Here is a 7202-nt window from a genome sequence, read left to right on the forward strand (position 1 = left end):
ACGCAGCCTACGTAGCGTCGACGGCGCGCGCACGCGCGCGGCGTACCGTTGGCGCGGGAACCTTCCGCCCGTCGTCAGCGACTTAAGGCCTTGGCCATCTTGAGGAGACGAATTTACGCCTCTTGCGTGGCGTATTGTGTTTGGAGAATAAGGGGCTGGGGCGGCCTGGAGATCAGGGTCGGAAGGGGAAGGAGATGGTTGTTGTGGAGGCGGTGATAACGTCCTCCATGTTGTTGTCGTCGAAGCGACTCGAACCTTTCTCGGGTCGAGCGTCTTCGGCTGCTTCTTCTGCCCAAACTCCATGTTGGTTTGTGACCTGACAAAAAAATGGCCTGTAGGGTGACGTTCTTTGTCAGCATCCAGTGCAGCGTCGTTGCCCACACCGAAGCACGGAGATCGTGTCAGCCATGATGGTCGCCCGGTCCTGACATCCCCAGGGTGCCCCATGGAGTCATCATCATCATCATCATCATCAATCGTATTTATTGAGCGCTTACTATGTGCAGAGCACTGTACTAAGCGCTTGGGAAGTACAAATGGGCAACATATAAAGTCCCTACCCAACAGTGGGCTCACAGTCTAAAAGGGGGAGACAGAGAACAAAGCCAAACATACTAACAAAATAAAAAATAGAATAGATAGGTACAAATCAAATAAATAAATAAATAGAGTAATAAATATGTACAAACATATATCCATATATACAGGTGCTGTGGGGAAGGGAAGGAGGTAAGATGGGGGGGATGGAGAGGGGGACGAGGGGGAGAGGAAGGGAGGGAGTCCCCCTGCTCCCTCATCCTTCCTTTCCTGGAGAATAGGGCCTTATTAAGCGCTTAACAAATACCATTTAAAAAAATGAATTAAAAAAGTAATAATAATAATGGCATTTGTTAAGCGCTTACTATGTGCAAAGCGCTGTTCCAAGCGCTGGGGAGGTTACAAGGTGATCAGGTTGTCCCACAGGGGGCTCACAGTCTTAATCTCCATTTTACAGATCATCGTCATCATCATCAATCGTATTTATTGGGCGCTTACTATGTGCAGAGCACTGTACTAAGCACTTGGGAAGTACAAGTTGGCAACATATAGAGACAGTCCCTACCCAACAGTGGGCTCACAGATGAGAACTGAGGCTCAGAGAATTGAAGTGACTTGCCCAAAGTCACCCAGCCGACAAGTGGCGGAGCCAGGATTTGAACCCATGACCTCTGACTCCAAAGCCCGGGCTCTTTCCACTGAGCCACGCTGCCAATAATCATAATAGTGGCGTTTGCTAAGCGCTTACTATGTGCAAAGCACTGTTCTAAGCGCTGGGGAGGTTACAAGGTGATCAGGTTGTCCCACAGCGAGCTCACAGTCTCAATCTCCATTTTACAGATGAAGGAACTGAGGCACAGAGAAGTGAAGTGACTTGCCCAAAGTCACCCAGCCAACAAGTGGCGGAGCAGGGATTTGAACCCATGACCTCTGACTCCAAAGCCCGGGCTCTTTCCACTGAGCCACGCTGCCAATAATCATAATAATGGCATTTGCTCAGCGCTTACTATGTGCAAAGCACTGTTCTAAGCGCTGGGGAGGTTACAAGGTGATCAGGTTGTCCCACGGGGGGCTCACAGTCTTAATCCCCATTTTCCAGACGAGGTAACTGAGGCACAGAGAAGTGAAGTGATTTGCCCAAAGTCACACAGCTGACAACTGGCAGAGCTGGGATTTGAACCCGTGACCTCTGACTCCAAAGCCCGGGCTCTTTCCACTGAGCCACGCTGCCAATAATCATAATAATGGCATTTGTTAAGCGCTTACTATGTGCAAAGCACTGTTCTAAGCACTGGGGAGGTTACAAGGTGATCAGGTTGTCCCACGGGGAGCTCACAGTCTTCATCCCCATTTTCCAGATGAGGTAACTGAGGCTCAGAGAAGTGAAGTGACTTGCCCAAAGTTACCCAGCCGACAAGTGGCGGAGCAGGGATTTGAACCCATGACCTCTGACTCCAAAGCCCGGGCTCTTTCCACTGAGCCACGCTGCCAATAATCATAATAATGGCATTTGTTAAGCACTTACTATTTGGAAAGCACTGTTCTAAGCGCTGGGGAGGTTACAAGGTGATCAGGTTGTCCCACAGGGGGCTCACAGTCTTAATCTCCATTTTACAGATGAGGGAACTGAGGCTCAGAGAAGTGAAGTGACTTGCCCAAAGTCACCCAGCTGACAATTGGCGGAGCCGGGATTTGAACTGTTGAGTCGGTTAAGTCGGTTGAAGAGCGAACTTTCCAGTATCAGGACTCCCTCCCTCCTCTTCCTGTACCATCCCTGGGAGAGTCGCTGAAGAAATACCTGGACTCAGCCCAGCCCGCACCCTCCGCTCCTCTGCCGCCGCTGACCTCCTCACTGGGCCTCGTTCCCGCCTGTCCCGCCGTCGATCCCCGGCCCACGTCCTTCCCCTGGCCCGGAATCAATCAATCAATCAATCATATTTATTGAGCGCTTACTGTGTGCAGAGCACTGTACTAAGCGCTTGGGAAGTACAAGTTGGCAACATCTAGAGACAGTCCCTACCCAACAGTGGGCTCACAATCTAAAAGGGGGACAGAGAACAAAACCAAACATACTAACAAAATAAAATAAATAGAATAGATATGTACAAGTAAAATAAATAAATAAATAGAGTAATAAATATGTACATACATATATAAAGGTGCTGTGGGGAAGAGAAGGAGGTAAGATTAGGGGGATGGAGAGGGGGGCGAGGGGGCGGAATGCCCTCCCTCCGCAAATCCACCAAGCTAGCTCTCTTCCTCCCTTCAAAGCCCTACTGAGAGCTCACCTCCTCCAAGAGGCCTTCCCAGGCTGAGCCCCCTTTTTCCTCTCCTCCTCCCCATCCCCCCCGCCCTACCTCCTTCCCCTCCCCACAGCACCTGTATATATGTTTGTTCAGATTTATTACTCTATTTTACTTATACAGATTTACTATTTATTTTGTTAATGAGGTGCATTTAGCTTTAAGTCTGTTTATTCTGACGACTTGACACCTATCCACATGTTTTGTCTGTCTCCCCCTTCTAGACTGTGAGCCCGTTGTTGGGTAGGGACCGTCGTTATATGTTGCCAACTTGTACTCTCCCAAGCGCTTAGTACAGTGCTCTGCACACAGTAAGCGCTCAATAAATACGATTGAATGAATGAATGAATGAACCCATGACCTCTGACTCCAAAGCCCAGGCTCTTTCCACTGGGCCACAATGCTTCTCTTAAAAGGGACCTGAAACTGTTGCAGTGGGGGTAGAATTACTCCCTAGGACATTTGGGGGGTTATATTTGTTAATTAGGCCATTCAATCGTATTTATTGAATGCTTACTGCGTGCAGAGCACTGTACTAAGCGTTTGGGGAAGTACAAATCGGCAACATATAGAGACAGTCCCTACCCAACAATATTTGTTTTGTTGTTTGTCTCCCCCTTCTAGCCTGTGAGCCCGTTGTCGGGTCGGGACCGTCTCTATCTGTGGCCGACTTGTACTTCCCAAGCGCTTAGTACAGTGCTCTGCACGCAGTAACCGCTCAATAAATACGACTGACTGAATGAATGAAATACTATTGAATGAATGAATGAACGGGCTCACAGTCTAGAAGGGGGAGACAGGCAACAAAACAATACATGTAGACAGGTGTCAAAGTCGCCAGAACAAATAGAATGAAATCTCTATGCACATCATTGACAAAATAAATAGAATAGTAAATATGTACAAGTAAAATAGTGTGGTAAAAATGTACAAATATATATACAAGTGCTGTGGGCAGGGGAAGGAGGTAGGGTGGGGGTTAATGGTTAAGCGCTTACTACTAGCCAGGCTCTGTAGGAAACGCTGGGGTAGATAGAAACTAATCAAGTTGGATAATAATAATAATGATGGCATTTGTTAAGTGTTTACTATGTGCAAAGCACTTTCTAAGCAATGGGGAGGTTACAAGGTAATCAGGTTGTCCCACGTGGGGCTCACAGTCTTAATCCCCGTTTTACAGATGAGGTAACTGAGGCACAGAGAAGTTGAGTGACGTGCCCAAAGTCACACAGCTGACAACTGGCAGAGCCGGGATTTGAACCCATGACCTCTGACTCCCAAGCCCGTGCTCTTTCCGCTGAGCCACACTGCAGTCCATGTCCCACATTGGGCTCTCAGTCTCAACCCCATTTTACAGATGAGGTCAGTGAGGCGAAGTGAAGTGAGGGCAGTGCACGTTGCAGAAAGCTGGGGGTCCCTGTAATGTATCCGTGTTGCACCCCACTTGTTCGTTCATTTAATCGTATTTATTGAGCGCTTACTGTGTGCAAAGCACTGTACCAAGTGTTTGGGAGAGTACGACGGTACAACAAACAGACACATTCCTGCCCAAGGGAAAAGTCTTGTTTGCAGAAACTAAGTTGGCAGACTCCTGCGCAGTGAGGAACTGTAGAGCAATATAATGAATGAACTGGGCACTCCCAAAATAAGAATAATGTAAATTGTTGGCTTGCAAAAAGGTTCAAAGAAATGAATGAACTTTTAGAGGCTGACTTCCTTGGGCCAAGTTTACAGTGCCATTCAAGTCTTCGCCCCATCAAGCCCAATGCCTGCTACCTACCTGGAGCAAAAAATAATAATAATCATACTTTTAGAATTATCAATCAGTGGCATTTATTGAGTGCTTATTGCCTGCTGATCACTACTAAGTGCTTGGGAGAGTGCAATACAATAGAATTGGTAGACATGATCTCTGCCCTCAATTAGTTTATAATCTACTGGAGGAGACACTAAAATTGCAGATGGGGGGAAGCCCCAGAATATAAATGCTGTGGGGGTGGGATGGGGTGAAGTATTGAAGTGCTCAAAGGGTACTGACCCAAATGGGTATCATCATCATCATCATCAATCGTATTTATTGAGCGCTTACTATGTGCAGAGCACTGTACTAAGCGCTTGGGAAGTACAAATTGGCAACATATAGAGACAGTCCCTACCCAACAGTGGGCTCACAGTCTAAAAGGGGGAGACAGAGAACAAAACCAACCATACTAACAAAATAAAATAAATAGAATAGGTATGTACAAGTAAAATAAATAGAGTAATAAATATGTACAAACATATATACAGGTGCTGTGGGGAAGGGAAGGAGGTAAGATGGAGGGGATGGAGAGGGGGACGAGGGGGAGAGGAAGGAAGGGGCTCAGTCTGGGAAGGCCTCCTGGAGGAGGTGAGCTCTCAGCAGGGCCTTGAAGGGAGGAAGAGAGCTAGCTTGGCGGATGGGCAGTGGGAGGGCATTCCAGGCCCTGGGAGGAAGAGCTTTCAGTCACATATTCCTAAGAGTTCACCACAGTGATGCGCATATAGCTTTAATTCTATTTGTTCTGACGTTTTGACACCTGTCTACATGCTTTGTTTTGTTGTCTGTCTCCCCCTTCTAATAATAATAATGATGGCATTTATTAAGCGCTTACTATGTGCAAAGCACTGTTCTAAGCGCTGGGGAGGTTACAGGGTGATCAGGTTGTCCCACGGGAGGCTCACATTCTTAATCCCCATTTTACAGATGAGGTAACTGAGGCACAGAGAAGTGACGTGACTTGCCCAAAGTCACCCAGCTGACAATTGGCGGAGCTGGGATTTGAACCCATGACCTCTGACTCCAAAGCCTGTGCTCTTTCCACTGAGCCACGCTGCTTCTAGACTGTGAGTCCGTTCTTGGGTAGGGACCGTCTCTATATGTTGCCGACTTGTACTTCCCAAGCGGTTAGTACAGTGCTCTGCACATAGTAAGTGCTCAATAAATATGATTGAATGAAGAATGAAAAGGTGAGGCAGCTTCAGAATGGCAGGCTAAGCGTGGACTGGCTCTTGCCACCTTAGAGAACTACGAGCAGTTCTTGGCAAACACAGAGATTAATTAAATGCGGCCCTTGTTGCCAAAAAACCTCTGTTTTCCCCCCACATGCATTGCTTGCTCCAATCATATTCTCTTCCCTGCGTTCAAGTTGAGACCCCTATAGTTAATCTTACATATTTCCACTAAATTCATCTCCATTTACATTTTGATAGCCACCCTTTGTGCTTGCCCTTCCGGGCTCAGTGGAAAGAGCCCGGGCTTTGGAGTCCAAGGTCATGGGTTCGAATCCTGCTCCGCCACATGTCTGCTGTGTGACCTTGGGCAAGTCTGAGCCTCGGTTCCCTCATCTGTAAAATGGGGATGATGACTGTAAGCCCCAAGTGGGACAACCTGATCACCTTGTATCCCCCCCAGCGCTTAGAACAGTGCTTTGCACATAGTAAGCACTTAACAAATGCCATTATTATTAAATCCAAACTTCTTATCTGCCATAAGGGCTTTTTGGCCACCTTGGGCTACTTAAGCTTTGTTCTCTCACCTTATTTCTCCATCTACTTTTGTTCTGTCAGCCTTCTTGCTTTTCTCTTCATCTTGTTTCCAACTCCTGATACCATGCCTTCATAGTCTGTCTCTATATGTTGCCAATTTGTACTTCCCAAGCGCTTAGTACAGTGCTCTGCACATAGTAAGCGCTCAATAAATACGATTGATGATGATAGTCACTTGTTCTTAAGCCTGGAATGCCCTTAATTGCAATGGAAACTTAGTTTTATTTTTAGTTGCATTTAGTATTTACTGTCTGTTGTTCTATTGTACTCTCCCAAGTGCTTAGTACTGCGCTCTGCACATCATAGGCACTCAATAAATGCGATTGAATGAATACAGCGTCATTGCATTCTTCTTTGATAAACACTCCCCAAAACTCCACCTCCACCACAAAAATTTCCACGAGTGGGGTGATAACTCCTCAACCCATTCCAACAAAAAAGTTCATGATTGATTCATCAATCCTCAATGGTATTTATTGAGCACTTACTATGTGCAGAATACTGTACTAAGTGCCTGGGAGAATTGAATACAACAGAGTCGGCAGACACATTCCCTGCCCACAAGGAGCTTACATTCTAGATCGGGAGGATAGGAAGAAATGAAGAGAGTGAATTGGGGAATAATGGTTAGTCTGCAAGCTCATTGTGAACTGGGACCTTATCTACCAGTTCTGTTGTAGTGTACTCTCCCAAGTGCTTAGTACAGTGCTCTGCACACAAAATGTCCTCAATAAATACCATTGATTTATTGACTCATAATGGGTGAAGGAAGCAGATGGATATGGATATCTCTGC

The sequence above is a fragment of the Tachyglossus aculeatus genome, chromosome 14 (assembly GCF_015852505.1).
Source record: "Tachyglossus aculeatus isolate mTacAcu1 chromosome 14, mTacAcu1.pri, whole genome shotgun sequence".
NCBI lineage: Eukaryota > Metazoa > Chordata > Mammalia > Monotremata > Tachyglossidae > Tachyglossus > Tachyglossus aculeatus.